Source organism: Gavialis gangeticus, unplaced genomic scaffold (assembly GCF_001723915.1).
Source record: "Gavialis gangeticus isolate Ggan-Ray unplaced genomic scaffold, GavGan_comp1, whole genome shotgun sequence".
Classification (NCBI taxonomy): domain Eukaryota; kingdom Metazoa; phylum Chordata; order Crocodylia; family Gavialidae; genus Gavialis; species Gavialis gangeticus.
Genome location: NW_017729031.1, coordinates 82,389,206 through 82,412,364, shown reverse-complemented (window position 1 = coordinate 82,412,364; position 23,159 = coordinate 82,389,206). Strand labels below are relative to the sequence as shown.

General features: G+C 44.1%; 1 pseudogene; it reads right to left on the bottom strand.

Annotated features, from left to right (window-relative positions):
• Positions 1-847: 847 nt before the first annotated feature.
• LOC109301642 overlaps positions 848-23,159 on the bottom strand; it is a 66,287-nt pseudogene continuing 43,975 nt past the window's right edge.

The window sequence follows — 23,159 nt, the reverse complement described above, 5'->3', positions numbered from 1 at the left end:
TGAGGCCAGGGCCCTGTGGACATGCAGTGCAGGGGTTGGGGGCAAATGGGATGTATGATGCAGTGGGGATGGCCAGGAAGGCACACAGTGCAGGGGTGGAGGGGGGTGGGTGTGCAGTACAGTACAGGGTTTTTTTCATGTCATAAGGCCCAAAGGGGCCACAGCTCATTCTTGTGCAGCCCATGTGATGTGTGGCCCCCCGTCACTTAGGAGCTGGACAGCCCTGTATTAGCGCATCGAAGCACTGTAAGGAGTTGCCAAATTACAGCAGGGCAGGCCCTATGAGGAGAGGCTATGGGACCTGAACCTGTTCAGCCTCCAAAAGAGAAGGCTGAGGGGGGATCTAGTGGACTGTTATAAACTAGTCAGGGGGGATCAGCAGGCATTGGGGGAGTCCCTCTTCCCCTGAGCACTGCCAAGGGTGACCAGGAATAATGGTCACAAGCTGGCAGAGGGTAGGTTTAGGCTAGATATCAGGAGGTGCTACTTCACGGTCAGGGCGACTAGGATCTGGAACCACCTTCCAAGAGAAGTGGTGCAGGCTCCTACCCTGGGGGTTTTTAAGAGGAGGCTAGATGTACACCTTGCTGGGGTCATTTGACCCCAGTACTCTTTCCTGCCATGGCAGGGGGTCAGACTAGATGATCTACTCAGGTCCCTTCTGACCCTAGAAACTATGAAACTATGAAACTATGAAAAATAATTTGCCTGTGGTGCTTATGACCTATCTAGTGTTGCAGTAGTCCATGCAATTTACTTACCATTAGGCTATTATCTATATTGACTTTACAGAGACTAGCAATTACTGTACTAATATCTTTCTTATTTATCCACAAGTTGAACAGTTTTACTGCAAAAGTTGCAGAAACACCTGCACAAAGAAAGGGAGGCTTACCATTAAGAGTTCGATACAGAAGGGAGCTTGCTTGTGATATTGCCCATTCTCCCCTGTCTGTAAAATCTGCAAAATCAGGACATCTGCCTGGCTATATCCATATAGCTTGTCACCTCCCAGTTTAGCTTTGATGATATTAACCAGTCTTGGTCTCTGCTCCCAACATCCTTCATTAAACAAAAGAGATTGGGAAGAAAGAATATCTATCTGCTTTAGCCAGGTTCTCATTTTACAGGTTGTTAAGAATTGATGCGTTCAGCATCCCATTGGGTGACAGATTACCTCTTGGCATGGCCAGTTTGTTCCACTCAGATTTGGAGAAACCTTTTTAGAACAGTAGTCATCTTTTCAGAAGATTGTTATAGAGCCTAAGAACTAACATCTTATTTAGTCAGCGTCTCCCAAGCCAGACATGATGTATGGGCTTTCTACAATTCAGTAGTTATTTATGATAGACTCTACACTGGCATACAAACTAGTCCTCTCCATGTCACTGACCACCCCAACACGAGGCACTTGTTCTATTGCATGATGAGAGACTTCCCTAACACCATTCTCTTCCTTGCAGAGCAGAGGGCTTCAAGAAGCCTCCTGAATCGCAAGATTTTCTTGCTCTCTGGAATCCATCTCATCCCTGTTTGACTTCATCTTCAGGGCCTTTCTTCAGGTAAGAATGTCCACACCAAGGTGGACTAAGTTAGAGCAAAGTGATTTAAATAATCTGGGAGATACAAGGTTTCTTGTGGGTGACTTCTTTTATTGAAGCAGTTGCATGGTTAGGATAGACACTGGCAAGCCATTGGGTATCACTTCCTCAGGCCTACTGCAATACCCAGAAAGTTTGCCTATGTCTAGAGCAACCATGCATTTAGCCTAATAAAAAAATCAGCTGAAGCTAGGGGAGACCGAGCTGAAACTTGCCCAGGGAGCAGGCATCAGAACAGGAGAGAGTCTTGTCATCCCATGAGATGCTGATTCCCCACTGGGTTTGGAGCTGTGCAACCAAGGACACAGGTGCCAGGGAAAGGGTGGAGAGGGGTTGGTAAGCAAGGCTGGTAGGCTTGCTGGGGCTGGGAAAAGCAGTTGAGCCCTTAAAGGGTTAATGACCAGGCTATTAGTTGTGTCTGACTGAGATGCTGGGTCCAATCCAGACTGAGAAGGCTCAAACCACAGAGTCAGAGACCTGCAATGGGAAACTCCTGTCTCCGGGTGGATGTGCTGGAAGGGGGAGACAGTCCCAAGAGGGAGTAGGCTGAGAGAAAACAAACCAGCATGGATGTGTGAGGGGACACCTAATCACCAGTGTTTGCAGTAAGTGTATTTCTAGAAGGAAACTGCGTAAGAGAACAATTTGCCAATAAAGGAAAGAAATGGAGCTTACTGCCTGCAGCACCTGTTCAGATCGTTTTGCTGTGTTCCTAGGAATGATTAAAGGAGGCCATTTTCCCTGGAGCAGCAGAAGCCTCACCTCCACCATCTAGTGGTGGATAATAGTTATAGCTGTGTTGCTATTTATTGTTATGGGAAGGGGATTGTGACCATAAGATAATCAATTGGGTTATGCGGGGGTGTAACATTCTGTGCCTCTCCCCACCCAGGCGTCACGCATCTGGGTTTCTTTCAAACCTCACTGTTGGGCCCTGGCCCCTGGGCTGCATGGCCAGGCTACTGGGAGTGCCCTCCCCTCATAATCTCCCTCCCAGTGCCCCCAGTATAGCATGGCCCCCCTCACTGGGAAGAGGCCAGCGTAGCCCTGGCCCTGGCCTCCAGCAGTAGCCTGCCCTGCCCTGAGCATATTGGGGGCATGTGCCTCCCATGCCTTCTGGGGTGCACATAACAGCACAAGCTGTGCCCCCCGAATGAGCCACTCATGGCTCAGTCCCATGCTGCCAGCTGAGCAATGCCTGCCCTTCCCCCCACCCCACCCCTGCTGCAGCTGCTGGAAGCCCCCACTAAGCCTGAAGCTTAGTGGGGTTAAGCCCCATTAGCCCCCTCTTCTGCCGCCTATGCAGAAGACATTCTGTTTTGAAATGTTTTCATCTAACCCATCATGCAATGAGGGTTCAGAGTTCACCCAATTGGCCATTTTTGAAGTGATCTGCAGTCATGCACTTGTGTTTGGTCACAGCTATAGACTGCTTTCTGTGGCCAGATTGGGTGAAAATTTCATAGATTTCATAGACATTAGGGCTCGAAGGGACCTCGGAAGCTCATTGAGTCCAGCCCCCTGCCCCAGGGGCAGGAAGTCAGCTGGGGTCAAAGGATCTGAGCAAGATAAACATCCAAATATCTCTTAAAGGAGTCCAGAGATTAAATTAAGCAAAGGGAAGAAAATAAAATATTTTCTGTTTCATTCCCAACTACATTATTCCTGGCATATGTATTATTTTTTCTTAGAACTATGTCCTGCATAAGCACAATGTTATAAAAGAACTAGAGGGACCCCCTTTTTAGCACTCCAGTGAAACCCCCTGAAATAGACATTCTTTCTTTAAATGTCTTTTTATTGAAAATATTTTAAAACCAATACAGACATCAAAACTAAAAAACAACTAACAAAAATGCCACTTCCTAGATTTTTCACGTTGTTTACATTCTCGCTTCTTAAATTCAAATCCATATCCTTTTCCATGGCTTGCATTGCTGTGGTACCTAATTCTAAAATTGTCTCAGTTGCCCATAAATATAATAAAGTGAAAGATCCAATAAGAACTCCACTTTAGGAACATTTTACCCTAAAATTATTAACAGAAAAAGACCTGTTAGCTAGTGCTCACCCTCATAACCTTACTATATTTGTGAATATCAAATTACCAAGAATATTGTGCAGTTGTACTTTTCTCATTGGTAACAGGCACTAGCAATTTATCAAGAAAAATGGTCACTTGGCAAAGTTTATCAAGAAGTGGCCTGAGCAAATTCTACATTAATAGTAATACAAAGATATTTGTAAAGATATAATGTAGTTATTTTGTCTCTAAATATTTGAATTGAATGTGAGTTACATGATGGGATGTAAGAGCCACCATCATGTTGGCAATACAAGAAGAGCTATAGATAATATCCAGTCTTACAGATACTCTGTGCATCAGTGAATAGATTTTAAATCAGTTAATTTACTATTAAGCTTGGAACTCTTTAAAATTGGAAAGTGACTAAAACTATCACATAATTACTTCAGAATCTGGGAAACAGTATTAGACTATTTCAATAGCCCAAGGTTTGTAGGTTCCAGGCTTATCTTTGGGAATATGAAAGGGAAAAACAAACAAAAACATGATATTGTTAAGTATGTCATCATTAAGAAAAAGAGAACCTACTGTAATTCCAAGATGTGTATTCCCTAAGTAAGTTTTCTAGCCCTGTAGTTGCCACTATACACGCTAATCCACACTTCTTCCTCTTGTACATGGATTATAAAATTGGTGTGACTCTAAGGAGCCTTTGGGTTATTTATAACCACTTAGTTCATCAAATTCAAATTCCAGTAACCGAGACAAGCTCTTGCCTTTCTCACAGATGAGCTTGTGTGTCCAGGGGCCCCCAAACAGGGAGAGGAATGGGTGGTAGTTACTACTCAATCATGTGATGAGGGGGTGTTGACTAGCTGTGGAGCTGTAGCAATTAAATCACAGAGGTCATAACAGCTGCAGGGAAATCCCATAATTTTAGGAGCATTCTTGGAGCTGGAAACTGTTTAGACTCCCTAGGACAATACCAGGGTTTCTCTTTAGATGCCTGGCCACAATCTTCCTCCCATGTGAATGACTGAAAGTGTGGGGCAGAACTGGATGTTGGCATGTCAGCAAAAAATTATGGCGGTGGGGGGGGGGGAGAATGAGGCAAACGCAAGGTTTCACTGGCTCATGGCAGCACCAAGTTTATCCTGCCCACCCACGTCAACTACTTGAAAGCTAGGCCTCTACTTATCTACTTGAGTTCTCAGAAGTTCACAGAACACATAGTTGGCCATACTGATGAAATCAAAGATGGGGCATTTCAAGCACCAGAAAATCCTTTCTTTGTAAGTGGCTAAGTAAATCCTCTAGAACTGGCAGAAAGCTGTGTTTCTACAAGAGGGGAGCTCAGTGATTCCAGGTACTTACTGGTGCTACCAACATCACTTATGAACTGCTGCCCTTTCAAGCCTTCAAAGCAAGGATTTTGGGATGCAAAGTCTGCCTGAGAAAGCCTGCCCCCAACAAACTCCTTTATATTGACATTTTGACCTGCTGCAGGGACCCTCTTGGTGGAACAATGGCACCCTGCCAGCACCTCAGTTCAGCCATGAGCTATATATCTCCATGCATCTCCTGTCCCAATTCTCCCCACTGCCAGCTGCAATTCACCCTGACAGAGGAGGATTTGGTTACGTTTTTGATCTACACACATCTCCTGTGCAATTCCCTAATATCTTTACTAGTGAAACCCTTGGGCCAGGGGATCGAGGCAGCTGTGATCCCTGGGGCTTGGGGATGCAGAAAACCTCTGAGCCCTTGATCCCCTGGGCCCAGGGGTTTCACACACCCCTGAGCCCTGAGGATCTGTGTTCACACTGGGCACAGTACATCCCTGCAGCTGGGAGACTCTCTTACATAAGCAAATTAAAGCTCGATAACAACCAGCTATAAAGCTAGTACACATTTTCAGTGCATGAAACCCCTAAGCCCTGGGGTAACCAGCATTTAGCTCATTCAGGATTTTACAACACCTTAAATTATACCTAGCAATTATTTAAAAGTTAGTGTAGGTGTAAATAATTGTTCAAGGCCATGTTCATTCTTGGCTTAATACTAGGAAGGAAATAAAATGACATTAGGGAGAAAGTCAGGCCATAATTTGCAAAGTGTATTTGGGTTCCTCTACATGCAAGAGAATATGTATGTTCAAGTCATTATTGCTGAAGAAACTGAACAGATATTCATGTTAGATTCAGAGCTTGATTCAGCCCAACCCCTGTATGCTGAATGATCATCTCTAGCTATATTTTGTGCTGGCAAAAGATATATAAAGCACGGTACTGTTGATTAAATAAAATATTAAGTTTCAGTGGCTGTCATGTGATATGTACAAGAGATGCAGCTCAATAAGCATTGCATGTGACAAGTCAAAATGCAGATTAATTCAGAACCAACAAGATTGGAAATATGAGGAGGATGTGGCTAAACCAGAAATGTTTCCAAGGATTCATAAAAAGCTTCATTACCATCTTAGTGAAGTCATCAGCACAGGCCATTCGAATCTGCTCAGCAGTCAGAGGGCTGTTCAGTGTGAAGGTCTCCGGTAATCCTCTTTCCTTCCTCGCAGCAGCCACTGCATCCCTTAGAGCAAAGAACACAGAGCTTCCCAAGAATACACCAGCCTCACCCATGCCCTGAGATAGAGAGAGATGAGTTAGACACAGCCAATAAAAGCCCAGATCTCTAGTTGTTATAAATTAGTATAGCTCTCCTGAAGCCAGTTGAACTATACTAATTAACACCAGCCCAAAATCTGACCCAAATCTTTAAGATGACCAATGTATCTCTTCAGATCTCTCAGTAGGTCCAGGCCAGGGAGGAGCTAAAGACTAGGATTTTGCCCACAGGGGAATCTTTATTATTATTTTTGTTATTGTTATTATTTCTTCCAGCTGATAATAAGCAAAGGTTCATTCTGGGACTGCAAGGGTAACACTATAACATAATGAAACAACTCAGGACTTACAGTATAAGCACAACTTCACTATGTACAAAATAACTACAGATGGATCTCCTGTTATATAACTGAAAAGTGTTAGGATCTCTGGGATCAGTTATACACTGCTAAGTCTCTAAGAAGTGGGAGTTTTCCTTCCTCAAGAATCTTTTCCACGAGCATCCAACATGGACTTCCTTCTGGAAATTTCCACTCCTTGGGTGTCTATACACGTGATCCAGGGTGGTGGTAGGAGTTTAATTAGAGCAGCTCCCAAACAACCGCCCTAAATAAGACGGTGCAGTATCACGCATATTAAGTGTCCTGCATTTCAAACTGGCTGTGGGGGTGCTTTAATTAAATCTTATTCAATGAGTTTTAGTTAAAGTGCCCCTGTGGCCATTTTGAAATGCAGGATGCTTAATACACGTGACGGTGAGGCATGCTGGAGCGTTCTAGTTAAAACATTCCAGCAGATTCAATTAATCAATTAATTGATTAATTGTAGAACGTGTAAGTAGAACGTGTTGGAGCACATGTACAGGCACCCCTCTAGTGTAGTTACTTCAGACATTAGGCCAGGTAGTGGGAATTTCTCTCATCAGTCAGAGGCCTGTACCCCACTACAGTTCCAGTTACTTCTACTCTGAGGGCAGAACTGGTGCAGGAGCCTTGTGTTGAATCTGCACAGGTGTGAATACATCCTTGAAATAGGAATGACAGGAAAAACTTTCTCTGTAGTTAAGCTAATGGGCACACTGGATTCAGTTGCGAGCTGTCACAAGCCTCTTATATGACACCTGGCAAATATCTGCCTGCCTCAGTTCTTCACTTCTTTACTGCGAATAACAATTCTCCCTCTCTCTCCCTTTTGTCAGCTTGTCTGTTTAACCTTAAGCTCTTCAGGGCAAGCTCCTTCTAAGAAGGAAATAAAATGACATTAGGGAGTCATTCTACCCTTCAGGACAAGTTACTTCTACTACTCACACACTCGCGTACACATACCACCTCCCCTCCCCCAATATACAGCTAACTGTAAATGATCCTTTTTCTTATTGACAGTGCATGCCCATAGGTCCTTCCACTTGTAGAGGTATGACTGAAGAGTGATATTTCCCATTTTAAGGAAAAGGGATTTCTCTGAATGTCAATATAGCACTGCAAGTGGAACAAACTCTTGCAAATGTGCTCACCAGACCAGCATAAGTAACTATAAGTGGCTATAACAATCTTGCAGTAGAGCTCTATACAACCCATTACGTGGCTCACTTACCTTGGAAGAGTAGATGGCAAGTGGGTTTTTTGTGTTTGGCAGCAAGTAAACATTGAACTGCTCAGAGATGTCACAGACAGCAGGAATTGTGTATGTATCAGGGCCCAGAGTGTACTGCTCTCCTTCTGGGGAAAATTGTATTTCTTCCATTGCATACAGTCCTACCCCCTGAATGAAACCACCTTCAATCTGAAAAGAATGGAAAAATGGAAAAGTAGCTTCATGCATTTAATATTATAAAAACATGTAGGAAATTGAACATTTAGGGCACTGACAGAAGTGATATTTGTCATGCAATTGACCCCTTGAAAATGCTCTACAGCCATTTCCTGACAGAAGTGCACAGCTGCAAAGTCCCTGATTGTGTGAGAAATTAATTTTCATTTAATGTGGGTTCAGATAAAGGAGCTCCAAAGCAGAGCACCTTCATAATTTCTGTTTGTCCCTGAGTGCAAGCAAGGCTGGGCCGATGGTGGGAGGCTCCAATCCACTTCCCCCTAGAGCAGGCTGGGAAAACCCCAGACTGGAGCACCCTCCCCTCCCCCATCTCCCTTCCCATCCTGCAGACACCACTGAAGTTGGGGGCGTGGGGCACGGCTAAGGGAGGGAGGCCGCAGACACGCAGCCTCTCTCATCTGGACTGCCTGCGAAGTGGAGCTCGATCCCCCCTCTCTCCCCACCTCCCAAACAGTGAATATCTGTTGGGTGGGGAGGTGGGGGGTGCTGTAAGTCATGATACTTTTTGTGAAAGCACCACCTGTTACAGCGAGGAGCTTCACATTTGTCAGTTTAGATCTACACATTAACTGATGCCCTCCCCTCTATGGTAACTGGCCCAAAAGCAATTGTTAAACAAAAGCAGGACTAGTGGGGGACTAAGGTGTCCTTTTATTCACACAAAGAATTGTATACGGTCACAGTCTTCTCTGTTTCGTATCAGGGTTAATCAAGAATAACATTACTGAAGTTATCAGAATTATTTCAGATCTATAGTGGTGCAACTAAGACCAGAATCTGCCTCACCGATGTCAGCAGCTTTCCTCACAGGACTGCAAAGAGAAATACTATCCCCCAAATCTACAGTGTTTTTGATCTAACACATCTAGAGAAAGGAAGTTTGGGTGGCAGTTTAAATCTTTTTCTAGAGAAATGGTCACATGCTCTTAATTCATAGGTTGGAATCAAACTTGAAACAGGCTTAATTAAAATCCGTGGCAGGGACTTGTAACCTGTGGAAATGACCAGGCCTAAGTCAGTGGTTGCATCTGTGGTTCAAGTGGGCAAAGTGGTGTAAAGTGAAGAGAAATTTCATAGTTTCATAGTTTCTAGGGTCAGAAGGGACCTGAGAAGATCATCTAGTCCGACCCCCTGCCATGGCAGGAAAGAGTACTGGAGTTAAACGACTCCAGCAAGGTGTTCATCTAACCTCTTCTTAAAAACCCCCAGGGTAGAAGCCTGCACCACCTCCCTTGGAAGTTGGTTCCAAATCTCCAAATTTGGAGATTTGGAGTTAGTGGGCTGAAGAAAGTTATTTGAACTAACTAAACAATTCTTGGGGGTGAATAACAAGTGCAACTTATTTATAAAGGGGACATAAGGAAGATACGGGGGAAAAACTATTTCCTTTAAATCTGCAAATAAAACAGCACATCTTGTTCACGCTACTTTCCTGTTTACACAGTACTTTTTCCATTTATACCAAACAGCATACACCACTGCTCTGCTTTTGTTATCACTAAGTTTGGTCTCATGTACATATTTTTGAATCTGTAACACAAAGTCACAAAGTTGAACTTTAAAGATGAGGGCTATTGAGGCCTACTGTTTTCATAACACTTGAATTCTGAAAAGAATGGCATCAACTTTCAGAACTGGAGGATAAAACTGAATGCAAATTAAAGAACATCTATCTTTCTATCGCTATATGGACATGTATCTAGGTAGATTTTTTTATTTTGTACTCAGTTTTACCTATATCTATACATGCATACAGAATGCATATGCAGATATAAACACACACATATACTTGCATCAGTTGGTGGATTTCAAACTATGACATGGGTAATAAGCATTTGATTAGCTTCCCAGTGGAAAATCCTTCTAAGTGAAGATAGGAGCTGTCACTAATATTTAGAGTAAAAAGCAAATATGAAAGTATTCAAACATACCTGTCCTATATCTACAGCTGGATTTATGCTGAAACAGGCATCCATGACAATGTCTGTTCTGATATTCTGTTAAGTCAATATAAACTGTCATGAGTACATATTCTACAAACAATAACAAAAAAATCAAAGTTACATGTCAGCAGCTGCAATTCTTCCAAATGCGTGATCCATTCTTACTTATGGGTCCATTTCATAAACCCTGATTTAATCAGAGAATTTTATGCCTAGAACACATCCTCGCCTGATTTTCCTAGTGATTTCATGCTGTGGGGATAAAGGGTGGTACATACTTCCTGCTTCAAAGTTTCCTCTCAGCCAGAGAGTCCTATAATACTTGACTCAGTGGAAGAAGAAGAGGAAGGGATCTGAATGTATATGTAAACATTGATCTCAAAAAACTCCAGTTAACGGTAAGTAACTCTGTTTTCTCCTTTGACTTTGTAGCTGTTCCTGGCCTGAGGCCCCTCTTCATCATTCCATTTTCTATAGTAATGCTTTGTGCTGCTTCAAAAGAGCCTATGAACTAGGTCAGGGATGTCAAACTCATTGGGCCTTGTGGGCTGGATGAGTTGTACAAGGCTGGTCCATGGGCCAGAGGAATTGTTCATGATGACCAGCCTCATGGGCTGGATTGTGCCCACAGACCTCCCCCTCCCCATGATGGATTCAGCGGATGCAGTGCTTGCTCTCACCAGGCTGGGACCTGGCAGGAAGGGGTCCAGCATCCCAGACTTTAGATGGCTCTTGCCATGGGAACAAACTGCAATGCTGGGCTTCTTCCCATGGTGCTACTGGGGCTCCAATGTCATGGCTGTTGCCAGCGTGGCTGGTAAACACCCAGGCAAAAGCAGCAGTGCTGGAGCCCCAGCAGCACTGAAGGAAGAGGCTCGGCACCCTGGCTGCTTAGCTGCCATTGCAGGTACAAATCAAGGTGCTGCTGGGGCTCCAGCACTGTGGCTCTCACCCAGCCACTTGGCTACCATGGAAGGAAGGTCTCCCATCAAGGACATGGGCCGGATGACCCAACTATGTGGGCTGGATCCAGCCCAAGGGCATATGTTTAACACCTCTGGACTAGGGATTTAAGTAACAAGAATTTTATTCCATAGTAAATTTACTGCATAATAAGAGGTGGATGAACAATCAGCTCTCCCAAACTGGATGCCAGCAACGAGGTGCCATTACAGTGCCAACTTAGTAAGAAGCTCGTCTGCTACTCTGGGATGAAACTGACTCCAGGAGCAGGCACATTCTGGGTACGCTGTGGTAACTTAAACAGTCTATAGTTTCTACACACTTTGAGGGGCAACCTTACCTTGCAGTGGACTGATCTACACTGAAGTAAAGCTGTATGTCATGTTTTGCTCCACTTTTACTACAGAGCAAAGCTAAAATTACTCTGGAGTAAAAGCACTGTGTGTCTGCATCAATAACTACTTTCAAAGTCATAGTACAAGCTGGTTCTATTATTAACTGTTCTTATCTATTGCTGCTCTATTGCACTTCTCAGCCTTCATATCTCTGCTTAACAGCAGATTTTCTTCCAAAAAGAAGTTAAACAAATGAGACTAAGGAAGACAGAGCCATTTAGCTTTGCTTGATAGTTTCCAGAGAACATTTAACAAATACCCTTCCTCCCTCTGCAGCAAAGAAAGCATGAGGAAGAAAATCATCATGAGTGAAACACCGGTGGAAGACTAACCCATCTGTATTTATGGGTACAGAAGAACATTTGCTATTTACCTGGTGATCTCCTGTCAGACAGTCAGTCTCAACTTCAGAACAAGCAACTCCAAAAATAAAATATGGAAAAGCGTGGCCTTCCCCTTTTTCCCAGTTCATATTTGTAACATAGCCTCTGCTGGAAACAATACTATCTTTGGATTAAATTTCATTCTTCACTCAATCTGTATCACTTCTTCCCTCCCAAAATGGAGAGCAGATTGCCATGTAAATGAGATAGCAGCAGATTAACAATATGCAGAAGTTATCTGCTTTCACAGCATCTCCCTAGGTGAAAACCCTGAATGCAGCATCGCTGTTGCTTTTCTGTTGACCCTGGGGGTGTAGGGGACAGAAGAGGAGCTTGTATTGGGGGAGATTTGTGGATGTCATGGAGCGCAGATCTTTGTAGGCTCCTTGTGCCCAATCATGGCAGACGTGGGAGGCTGGGAAAAAGTACAGGGACCAAACATCTAATGAGGTGTGGAAGGCACAGTGGAAGCCAACCAACATGGTATGATGAGGAGATTCCCCTTCTTTTCAGTAGAAAAGAAAAAGAGCACTGGAGTCTGTAGTCTCCCCAGCAGGTAGCCACTTCACTGGGCTCTCTGTTGGATTGGCCCTTAACATAGGAGGAAAGAGAGACAGGAAAAGGATTGAGGAGGGAAAATAGGGAGAATTTGATCCTTGCTCGGCCATAACCAGGGCCCATAACCGTGATCCAGAAGGCCTCAATAGCATTTCTTACTTGAAAAAGCCAGCAGCCGAGAGACTGATACGTTGCTGGAAAGCTTCCATAATCTGCAATGGACATATTTATTCTCACACAAATCCACATTTCTAAGAAGCAAATACACTTTTTAATGCTAAAACAATAAAAAGAAAAAGAAAGAGCCCTAAATTAAAGCCCTGCATTTCCTTCTGCTGCTTTGAGGAATGGCACAGCACAGTTACTTCAAAGGCATTGCCTACAGCTTACTGCACAAAGCCTGGTTTAAACCAAATCACTGTGCCAATGTAAATAAGTTAGTTTTAGTTCAGCAAAATTACAAATGTGTAGGGCTTCTAATACACACCAGGCTTAATTGACCTACTAATGGTCACAAAAGGAGTCAGTCCAAGAGAGCCCAGAAACTCCTTGCTTTCATTTCTCTGCTTCCCCAACTAGATCACACACCAACTTTATTGCATTTAGCAAAGACATTCTTGCTTTTCTGCACAACTGAATAGGAAATATTCATGTGTTTGGATACCAAAATAACCACTGTGGCCGCTTGCAGATATTTAAAAAAAAGGCACTTTAAACTCAGTGCATTCCTGCATCGAGCCCCATGCATACCCAGAAGAGGCAGCACCTTAATTGGACTCACCTTGCTTGACATCTGTAAAGATCAGGTGCTTTAGTGGGGCTTTTTGGCACTTTTATCTAATAGCTGATTGATCAGCTTTAGCTAAAAGTGCCAAAAATCCCCACTGAAATGCCCACTCTATACAGCAGAGCCAGGTCGAAGTAACGTGCTGCTTCTTCTGGTCAAGCGTGTTTTTGGTTTTTTTTAAATGTCTGCAAGCAGCCTGTGATTTTATCACTGTGATTAACTAATGCATGAAAATCAGGTGAAATCATCATGACAGACCAGTGGTTATGGTCTATTTCAAACAGAAATAAGATGAAGAAATCCCTTCAGAAGTGCATGCAGGGAAGGGCTCTTTAGCTTGTAAGCTCTGTATGGTAGGGATGACCTCTTTTTCTATGTGTGTGCAATACCCAGCATGACAGGGGACTTTAGGCACTACAAAATAAACATTTCTGCTACTAATTATTGGTAATACTTTGGAGGTCTGAACTGGTGTAAAGAACCAACTGTCTTTCAGTTTAAGAGGCAAGTGGGATTTTAAAATCTTTTGTGCCCAGCACTGCCACATTGGGCAAATACTTGAGCACTTGCCAAGGAAAGAAAAGCCAGTGCAGTTAACCTGGCATGGGAAGACACAAGAGAAAGGACTACAAGTTAATCCCCTTGTCAAAGACTCCCAGTGATATGCTGGGAAACACTGCCAGAAGGGAGAAAGTTCATTGCACATGGAGTAATGGGAACCAAGAAGGCAGGTGTATCCATAGTGTCATTAAGAAGGATGAAGGGAAAAAGCAATACCCTGCCTAGATGTAACTAGCTAAGGCCACCTCCAGGGGAAAGGTAGTTTGGATTGTAGTTCTCTAATGAGGCCTTCCTCTAGCAATGGCCAGAATGTTACAGGCAGGTTTCAAAGTGCTCTTGCTCCATGTGGATATAACAGCTCTGGAGCCTTTGGGAATCATCACTATATAACAATATGTCCATTAATGAGTGCTTTATTTTTGCTGCCTGGAACAGCACAATTTTCACAGGGTTATGCCTATGCAGAAAGTCTGTCTCAGATATCACCATTTCTTTTCCCATAATGTACAGTCTACTGCTCCACAAGGTACTTCCAATGATGAATACTGTACATCTGATGCGTCTGTGTTGCTGGAGTCAGATAACACTCCAGCACCTATCCCCATCCAATAGAGAACCTGGCTAGCCTTGGACCCATAGTGGGTATGTAAGAAATGGCATAAGGATACCTCACACAAAGACAGTTTCAGGACCTGGCCAGTCATGGTGGGAGAGCAGCCTGCAAAGCCCCTGAGGAGGCACAACCCCTCCCTGAGCTGCCCCCAGGCACTGCATTTTCACATAGCTCCCTTTGTGGGCTGGGGCTAAATACCGCTGGTTCATCCATGGAGTTATCAGGCCTGTAGGAAGATAAACAAGCAGCACTAACCCAGTCCTCCCATTTGCCTTCAGGATTCTTCTGAACGATGGGTTCCAGGCGCTTCCGAAGAATCTGACAAGCATCCTGGGGAGGAGACAAATAGAGAACAATGAATAGAGCCAAGGGGATGAATCCAGCAACAGTGAGCTCTGATTTGTGAGAGAGATTCATTCTGATGATGATCTTTCTGCTCCTCCCCCTGAACATCTAATCCCACCTTTCTTGCCTTCCAGCTGGACAGCACAAAGGCAGCACTTACCAGGGACCAGTAGTGGCATCTGCCATGGAGTATGTAACTGACCTATTTGTACCCCTGTGCATAACAGAAACCAACAAAACCTGGCTCTGCTCTTTTGTTGCTTTTACGCTGAATTTAATACAACTGGATTTGTATAATGCATGTCTCGTTTACAGCCATGTGAGAGCAGAATCGGGCCTAAAGTACATCAGAAGAGAGGTGTTTCATTTTGACTGTAAACATGTCACAAGATGCACAGAAAATGTTTGACATCAGCTTGTGTTTAATTACTCACAATGATACCAAGACCAATAAATTCCTCTTGATAACTCAAAGATATATCTTTAGTTCTGATACAGATAAACTGGTGAGCAGGTGTTCAGTGATTTGTCCTGCCTCACACTATACACAAACCAGCAAAAGAGAGTTTGAGGTGAAGGTACCAACCTGCTCTCTCAGAAATAGATAAAAATAACAATGATTGAGATGCAAATGCTCAAAGCAATGTTAGCTATTTAAAGAAATAATAGTCATAAAAATAACTGATAATAAATATAACCTGAACTGCTTTTACGTTGGTTTCTGAGCTAACTGATCCTGCTGTGACTTGCCCATTAGGCACAGTTGCTGTACTTGTTTCACAAAGATGTATGTATGACAATGGCACCTTTAATTCACAGCTGGCAATCTGAAAGGAAAGTAAAACACAACAATATGTGGTCCCTGACAGAGACAGAACCTCTCTCTGTCTCTGACAGAGATTTAGGTCATAAAAATAAATAAATAAAAAGAGCATTATCATAACATATATACACAAGACCAAACTTGATGGGAATTCTAATATTACATTGACTATGTTATATGCTGAAACCTTGTTCAGCCACCCTCTATATACAGGGATTCCCACCATGAAAGGAGCTTTTATCAATAATTGATCATCCTGGTGTCTGCTCTTATAAAAATGACCTTTTTGCATACTTGCATATAATGAAAACCATCATGAAGGAGAAGCCAGAGAACCTGACTGCTTTCTTGCTGCTTTTAAGCTAGATTTAATGCCACTGAATTTGGATAATTTATGCCTGGCAAGCAAAGTGGGTGCCTATTTATGGAAACAGTTATGTAAAATAAAATAAAATTTTCACTTACTTTTAATTGCTTGTATTTTTCTAGGAGAAAACAATGAATAGAGGGAGACAGAGACTTTGGCACTATATCTTTACTTGGAGGAACGCTTCTCTTTAACTTGGCTTTTGTTGCTTGTAGAGTATTTTGGGACAGATTTTAAATCCAAAGATTTTTTTTTTTGTGGGGCTTAAAATCTCACATTTCTTTCTGCCTGACCAAACCATCAGAATGGTTGTTTCAGCTTCCGATGTCTCACCAATGTCTCACTGCATTCTGACAATTCTCTTTTCCAGTACCCCACATGTCAGTCCCAAAATTACTTTTTTGTTATAAACTTAGTGGTTTCATATGCGTATTGTTTATAACTACATTGGAAACGCAGAATTACGGGACTGATGTTACAGAAATTACTTACATGAAAGGAATTCTTCTCACAGCATTTTCTTTTTTCCATCAGATTATTTTGTGGGCCCTTTATTTTGGGACTCTGTCACATATTATATTCTGCATTTGGGCCTTGGATATGCTATTAGTAGCTACATGGGTGCCTCAGGTTTTTGAATGGGCTTAGCTCCTCCAACTACCATGGCTGTCTCCAGAGTTTCCCTATAGGGTCTGATGCCATGGCACCAACATCTTTCTGCTGTATCTCTCTGTATATTCATAAGGTTAATTCTTGTCCTACCTGTAATATCTTGGTGTGAATTCCTTGTCCCAATTCAATTCCACCATGTGTCACTAGTACTGACCCATCTCTATAAATATGCACCAGAGCTGCAGCCTAAAGAAAAAATAGCAGAAACTTGTTGATTCTTCTTAACCCATTAAGCTTGATGCTAATGTAGTAACTGCCTGTAAATGGGAGAAAGCACCAGAAAGGACCCAAACTTATTTCTCAAGGGGAGAGCAATCAGCTTGTGGTTAAAAGAGAAAGAGGGAGTGCTCCAGCTATCTACCATGATTAAGCTTCTTGTGGTTACCAATTTTAGGTGAAGGATGTTTAGTTAGGCTGCTTGTAGTTAATAAAGATTCTGCAAGAATTTCAACAAGCTATTTATACAAATTTCTTTTTTCTTTTGAGATTGGGTGAAGGACATGTTATCTAGCTTCTGGTTGTGACATTTCTAGTTAGTTAGTCAGGCAGAAGGTAGGGTAGTGTGGCACTGTAGAGATTAACTGGTTCAAAGAGGCATGAGCTTTCATAGGTGACAGCTTACTTTGTCACATGCTAACAACAATCTACTTCTGATGAAATAGGTTGTATCACATGGGGACATGGGTGGTCAGGTCTGGAGCCACTCAGGGATCAAGGTCCCAAGCAGGATCAGGGTGGATGAACAGAAAATGAGATCAAACTGGGTCAGGAAGGCAATAGATCGATCCAGGAGTGGGGTCTAAGAGCAAACCAAGTCAAGAATCCAGGAGATCAAAGAAAGAGAAAGGCCCAGGAGCAAGCTGGATCAAGAAAACAGGAGGTCAAGCAGGCTTGTTGCTGAGGAGCAAGCCAGAGGGATGAGCAAACTAATCTTAGGTCAGGTTGAGCCCTGCTGTCCAGACACTTTCTGTTCTAGTTCAGGGCTTTATATGGAAGCAATGGAAGGTCAGTTAACCCTGGCTGGCCCCTCTGGTGACACGGAGTGGACAGAGAGTTAGGCCTTACTGGAGGCTTCCAGTCAACCATGACCAGTCTGGGTGACCAGCTATGAGGTGGAAGGCCACAGTAAACAGCTGTGCTGACAGTCTAAACCCTAGGATTGAGTCTGCAGCCTGACAGGCTGTTGCATATGAAAGCTCATGCCTCTCTGCACCAGTTAGTCTCTAAGGTAGCATCCTGCCCTGTCTTTTGCCTACAAGGACTAGCTGGTCGAGGAGGACATGATTTCTTGATGTTGCCAGTAAATTACACAATTCTTTGGTGGAAAGCAGTAGCCTGTAAAGAATCAGGAACCTGGTGTTCTTTTCTAGGCCAAGGGAGGGTAGCATGACCTAGGGATTATGTTAGTACGTACAGAGGGGACAGGCTGGCACATGAATATGACACATTCATTCTGAAAGTGTCACTGGGCGGATGTCTCTCTCCCTCTCTTCCCTTCCTCAACCCTTTCCTCCTTTAAGCTCTTGAGGGATCTCTTATTTGGGAGTGGTGGAGGTCTGGGACCTTTATGGCCACATTCCTTGAGTTTACCTGGTGGTAATATGTTGTATTATATCCAACTGAGAATTTCATGGGAATAATGGCAATCCCCTTCTTCTTCCAATAATTTTGCTTGTTAAATTCTTCCACTGATGTTTTCCTGCTGTAGTATTCAGACTTCTCCAAACATTCTTTCCAGCATCTCTTCAGGTTTGCTGCATCAAACTCCTCTTTGAAAGGAGATACACTAATTCCTTCATACATATTCAGCTCCCGAACCTGGAAAAGGAGTCAAATGAAACTATATCAATTATTTACTTTGTGCCAAACATTTACATAGCCCTAAAAACCTTGGAATCAAGGTACCCAATCCTGTCAGCTGTATTCACATCATGGCTACAGTGTAGCCATGATAGCTTAGGGAATATGGGAAAAGTGAGGCTTATTTGGTAATCTCTCTTACTGGACCAACTATATAGCTGGGAGATATGTTAGACAAGGTCTTGGACAGAGAATGCCCTGCTGCAAAATGCCCTGAGGAAGGGCACTGGGTACACAAGGGCTGTCTAACTGGCAGCCCTCAAATGTTTAAATTGTGCCCTTCTGGATCCCAGGGAGGGAACACTGCCACTTCCCACTCCTCCACACCCTTTCCTGCTGCCAAATTTGGGGTCTTTGGTTGCTGTTGGTGACCAAATCCAGCAGCAGCAGAATTTATTCTCTGGACTCCAGAGTGGTGCCAACACAGCAGCTCTGGCAGCTACATTGACAAGCTGACATCCTGCCTCAGGAGGTGGATCATCCAACCCATGAGAAGCCCCAGGGTATGGAGCTGTGATACAGGGCCAAATGAACTGGATATGCTTGGTACACACAAATGCTTGCCTAACACCTGTTTTTCCTAAGAGTACATTCAATAAAATATATTACCAAAGAGCCCTGCTTCTTATGTAATGATTAGAAAGCCAGATGAGGGGCTACTGGAAGAGGTGAGTTTTGAGAAGGCATTTGAGGAGAGAGAGAGAGAAGTCACATGGCAAACAAGGAGATTACAAGGTAGATTTAAGGAAGTCACAAAGCAGGTGAAGGAAGCAAGGAGTAAGATGCAGGATCTGGAGGAACATACAGAGGCTGGGTAAGTGAGACGTAGTTTCATAGTTTCATAGTTAGTAGGGTCGGAAGGGACCTGAGCAGATCATCGAGTCCGACCCCCTGCCATGGCAGGAAAGAGTACTGGGGTCAAACGATCCCAGCAAGGTGTTCATCTAACCTCCTCTTAAAGACTCCTAGGGTAGGAGCCAGCACTACTTCACTTGGAAGTTGGTTCCAGATCCTAGCTGCCCTGACTGTGAAGTAGCGCCTCCTGATATCTAGTCTGAATCTACCCTCTGCCAGCTTGTGACCGTTATTCCTGCTCACTCCTGGCAGTGCTCGGGGGAACAGGGACTTCCCCAGTGCCTGCTGATCCCCCCTGACTAGTTCATAACAGGCCACTAGATCCCCCCTCACCTTCTTTTGTGGAGGCTGAACAGGTCCAGGTCCCGTAGCCTCTCCTCGTAGGGCTGCCCTGCTGCCCCCTGATCATGCGAGTGGCCCTCCTCTGGACCCTCTCAATGCTGTCCACATCCCTCCTGAAGTGCGGCGCCCAGAACTGGATGCAGTACTTCAGCTGCGGCCTGACCAGTGCCGCATAGAGGGGGAGTATCACCTCCTTGGATCTGCTTGAGAGGTGAGAGTAAGATGGCTTGGGCCATGGAAGCGATGCTGAAAAGCAAAACTAACAGAACAATCAATGGAAGAATCAGAAGATCTAGGAAGAAAGCTACATTGTTGGATACTTGGGAAGGAAAATTATTTTAGTGACCATAGTTTGGCTAGACCAGAGGCTGGATGGAAGCCCGATAAGTGAAGGTTACACCTATAAAGGCAAGAGGTGGACAGAGTATGGACAGTCATTTCAGTTGTAGGTCTCATTAGGAAAGAGCAGATTTTGGTGATATTAGAGAGCTGAAAACAAGGAAAATGGATAGCAGGGGAAGATTAAAAATAAATCTGAATTTGAGACTGATATTACAAGCTCAGGTGACCAGAATTATTGCTGGAAATAAGAAGGGAGGCAGAGAGAAGGCATTGGTGGGAAAGGTAAGTGGTCCATTTTGGAGAGGCTGTTTCAAATGGTGGATGGACAACTAGAAGTTGGCCAGAGAGGATGGTGATTCTTCAGTACTAACTCATGGCAGTCACACCAGGTCTGATACATCAAATTGAGAAAAATCATCTAGGGGTTTGAACTAGTGTCTGCCACACTTACTCATACTGCTCAATGTATTATTCTGTGAACATCTGCAGTGGAGCTAAATACAGATTAAGGTGCTACTCAGAATCAGTACTGGTGGTAGGACTTGGCCCTACACACATCTACTTCAGTGTAAAAAGCTTGCTAAGCAAACTTTTTCTACATGGATTCGGCCATTTACTTCAGTGATAACAGGGACAAGACCCTGCTGTACCTTATTTTGTTAGCCTCAGTCTGTTTTCCTTCTCATGTGGTAAACCCGTTTGGGTTGCCACAGCTGCAAGATAGGATTCTGCAAACAGAGCTGATTGTGGGAAGCCAAATCCTCGGAAGGCAGTATTTGATGGCAAATGTGTTTTGCAGGCACGGCCCTGGACTCAGAAATTGGGGATCTTGTAAGCATTATCCATTTTTAACACAACATACTCTATTACCTGCATTAAGAGAAGAGATAATGATAACATGAACAGTTTCTTTCCCCTTACAATGACAGTGAATCCTGTGATAGGAAACCACTCACAGAACTAACAAAAAAAAGTTAGCCATACTCATGGCTGGGGGGAAAGTGGTTCAGGGGGACAGTGGTTAGGTGGACAGATTAGCTAAGTGGTTAGTTAAAAAAAATGGGCATGTTCCACTGCAATCATAAAATTTGAAATTCCTAAGTCCTTCTGAAAGGAGGCAGAGAACCTCATTGATTGATCCTTGAAACAAATATGATTTCCATAGATACACTTATAACAAGAGTGGATTTAGGATGTACCAGTCTCAGAAAATAATTTTCATTTTGTTGAGTTAGTGGTAGTGTAGAAGGACTTACCATTTCCGACTCGTCTGGTGTACACTCATCATTAACATAGCACTGAATGTCTGCAGCTATGATTCTGCCATCATTCATGAATCCTATCTGTAACACAAGAGCCAACACTTTTGTGATCTTTCCAGGCAGTATGACAACCTGCTCTTTGTAACAAAAGTAACCAGTACATACAAGTTAAACAAGAGACTCAGACTTCTAACTTTATGAGTCCTGCTCCTGCAACCACTGAAGTCTATTGCAATTTGCTATTGACTGTGATAACCAGAAGGATGAGGCCTCATATGAGTTTAAATAAATGATCTACTATATAAAGGATGATGTCACTGTGGAGCTGCAGGGGCAGACTTTGGCTTCAGACTATGCATCATCAGAAGAATTCCACTATCTGCATATTAAATTTAGTTAATTAACTTAGGTTGAATCTGGAAAGTTGTTCACAGTTTCTTTCCTGCACAAAACAGCAAGGCAAGCTGATCCTGTCTAACTGTCTACAGTGCCTTTTTAACCAACCCTGACCTGAGTGGGAATATGCTGGCCAAACAGGAACAACTGGGTTTGTAATCAAAGCTCTTTCATTCTCAGAATGTGTCTAGACCTATTCATCTTATATTTATCTTGAACATGCAATAGCTCACCAGTTACCAGTTATTTATTTTCCCTTTGCGTGCTACATTTTTCCATGCTTTTCATTGTGTCAGTGGATGAAAGTGGTGGGTGGTGTCTGTCTGTAGTTGTCTTGAGAAACCCAAACACATTTGTAACATTCCTCTTGTCTGTCACCATCAATACAAATTATTTTAAGCCTCTTGGGAACCCTGCAAACATACCTATCCTAGTTATGTGCTATGCAGAGGGGCAAGGGCCTATGAGAGGGAGTGTCTTCAGAGCAACCAGAGTTCTGTAGAGTTCAGATCCTCTACAGGGGGCTTGGTCTTGCTTTCCTCATTCAGGAAAATTTTTGGCTGAATTAGGTCTGCAAGACCAGGTCCTTATTTCTGTTAAGGAGAGAGAGGGTACCAATTTGCTGGAACTTTTGAGAATGTTATTTGAAAGCTTTAAGTAGAGAGAGACAGTTTATCTTCACAGTTTTACCTGCAAAGCTTTTAAAAAATATAAATTCATTTTCATGGGTGTTATTCAACATGTATAGTGCCTCCTTATTCCCCAACTCCCTTTGGTTTCAACAGGAGTTTGGGTTGTATGACTAAAGACTTGGTTTCCAATGCTTTGCTTCCATCTTTCTTGTAACTAAAGGTAACGGCCGGGAAATACCATATTTACTTGCATACACCACACACGTTTTAAACAAAAATTAGCCATCCAAAATTAGGGTGTGAGTTCCACCGGTGCTGGAAACTCAGGTAAAGGGGCAGGGAGGGCAGGTGAGGACCGTGGGCAGGGAAGGAGCCTGGGGAAAAGTGGTCCCTCCCCTGCCCCATGGCCGGCGCTCCCTGCTGCAGCCACTTGCAGCCTATGTGGGGCTGTCCTGAGCAGGCACAGGCAGCCCCACATGGGCTGTGAGTGGCTGCAGCGTGGGGCACCGGTACGGGGTGGGCGAGGGGCCGCTTTTCCTGCACTCAGCACCAGCTTGTAACCCACCCCTGCTGCCAGCCTGGGCCCTGCGCTGGCTCTGGGCTTGCCCATTGGGGCTGCACCATGGTGGCAGCAGCTGCAGCCCCGCCACTTGCTGCGCCAGGCAGTGCTTGCTGCTGCTGCCCAACCAGAGCTCATGTTCTGGGCAGCCTGGAGGCAGTGGTGACCCTGCACTGCAGCCACTTGCAGCCCATGTGGGGCTGCCTGTGCCTGCTCAGGACAGCCCCATGCAGGTGCAGCAGGGAGTGCTGACCACAGGGCGGGGGGGGCGCTTTTCCCCCACACTGAACACCAACTCGTTCCCTGCCAGGGAGCAGGGGGTTGGGGCTGCACGCTGCCCCCCACCTGTACCATGGGGCTGGGAGGCACTGGGAGTGAGCGGGTGCACAGGACCCCCGCCAGTGCTGGCGGGGCCCAGAG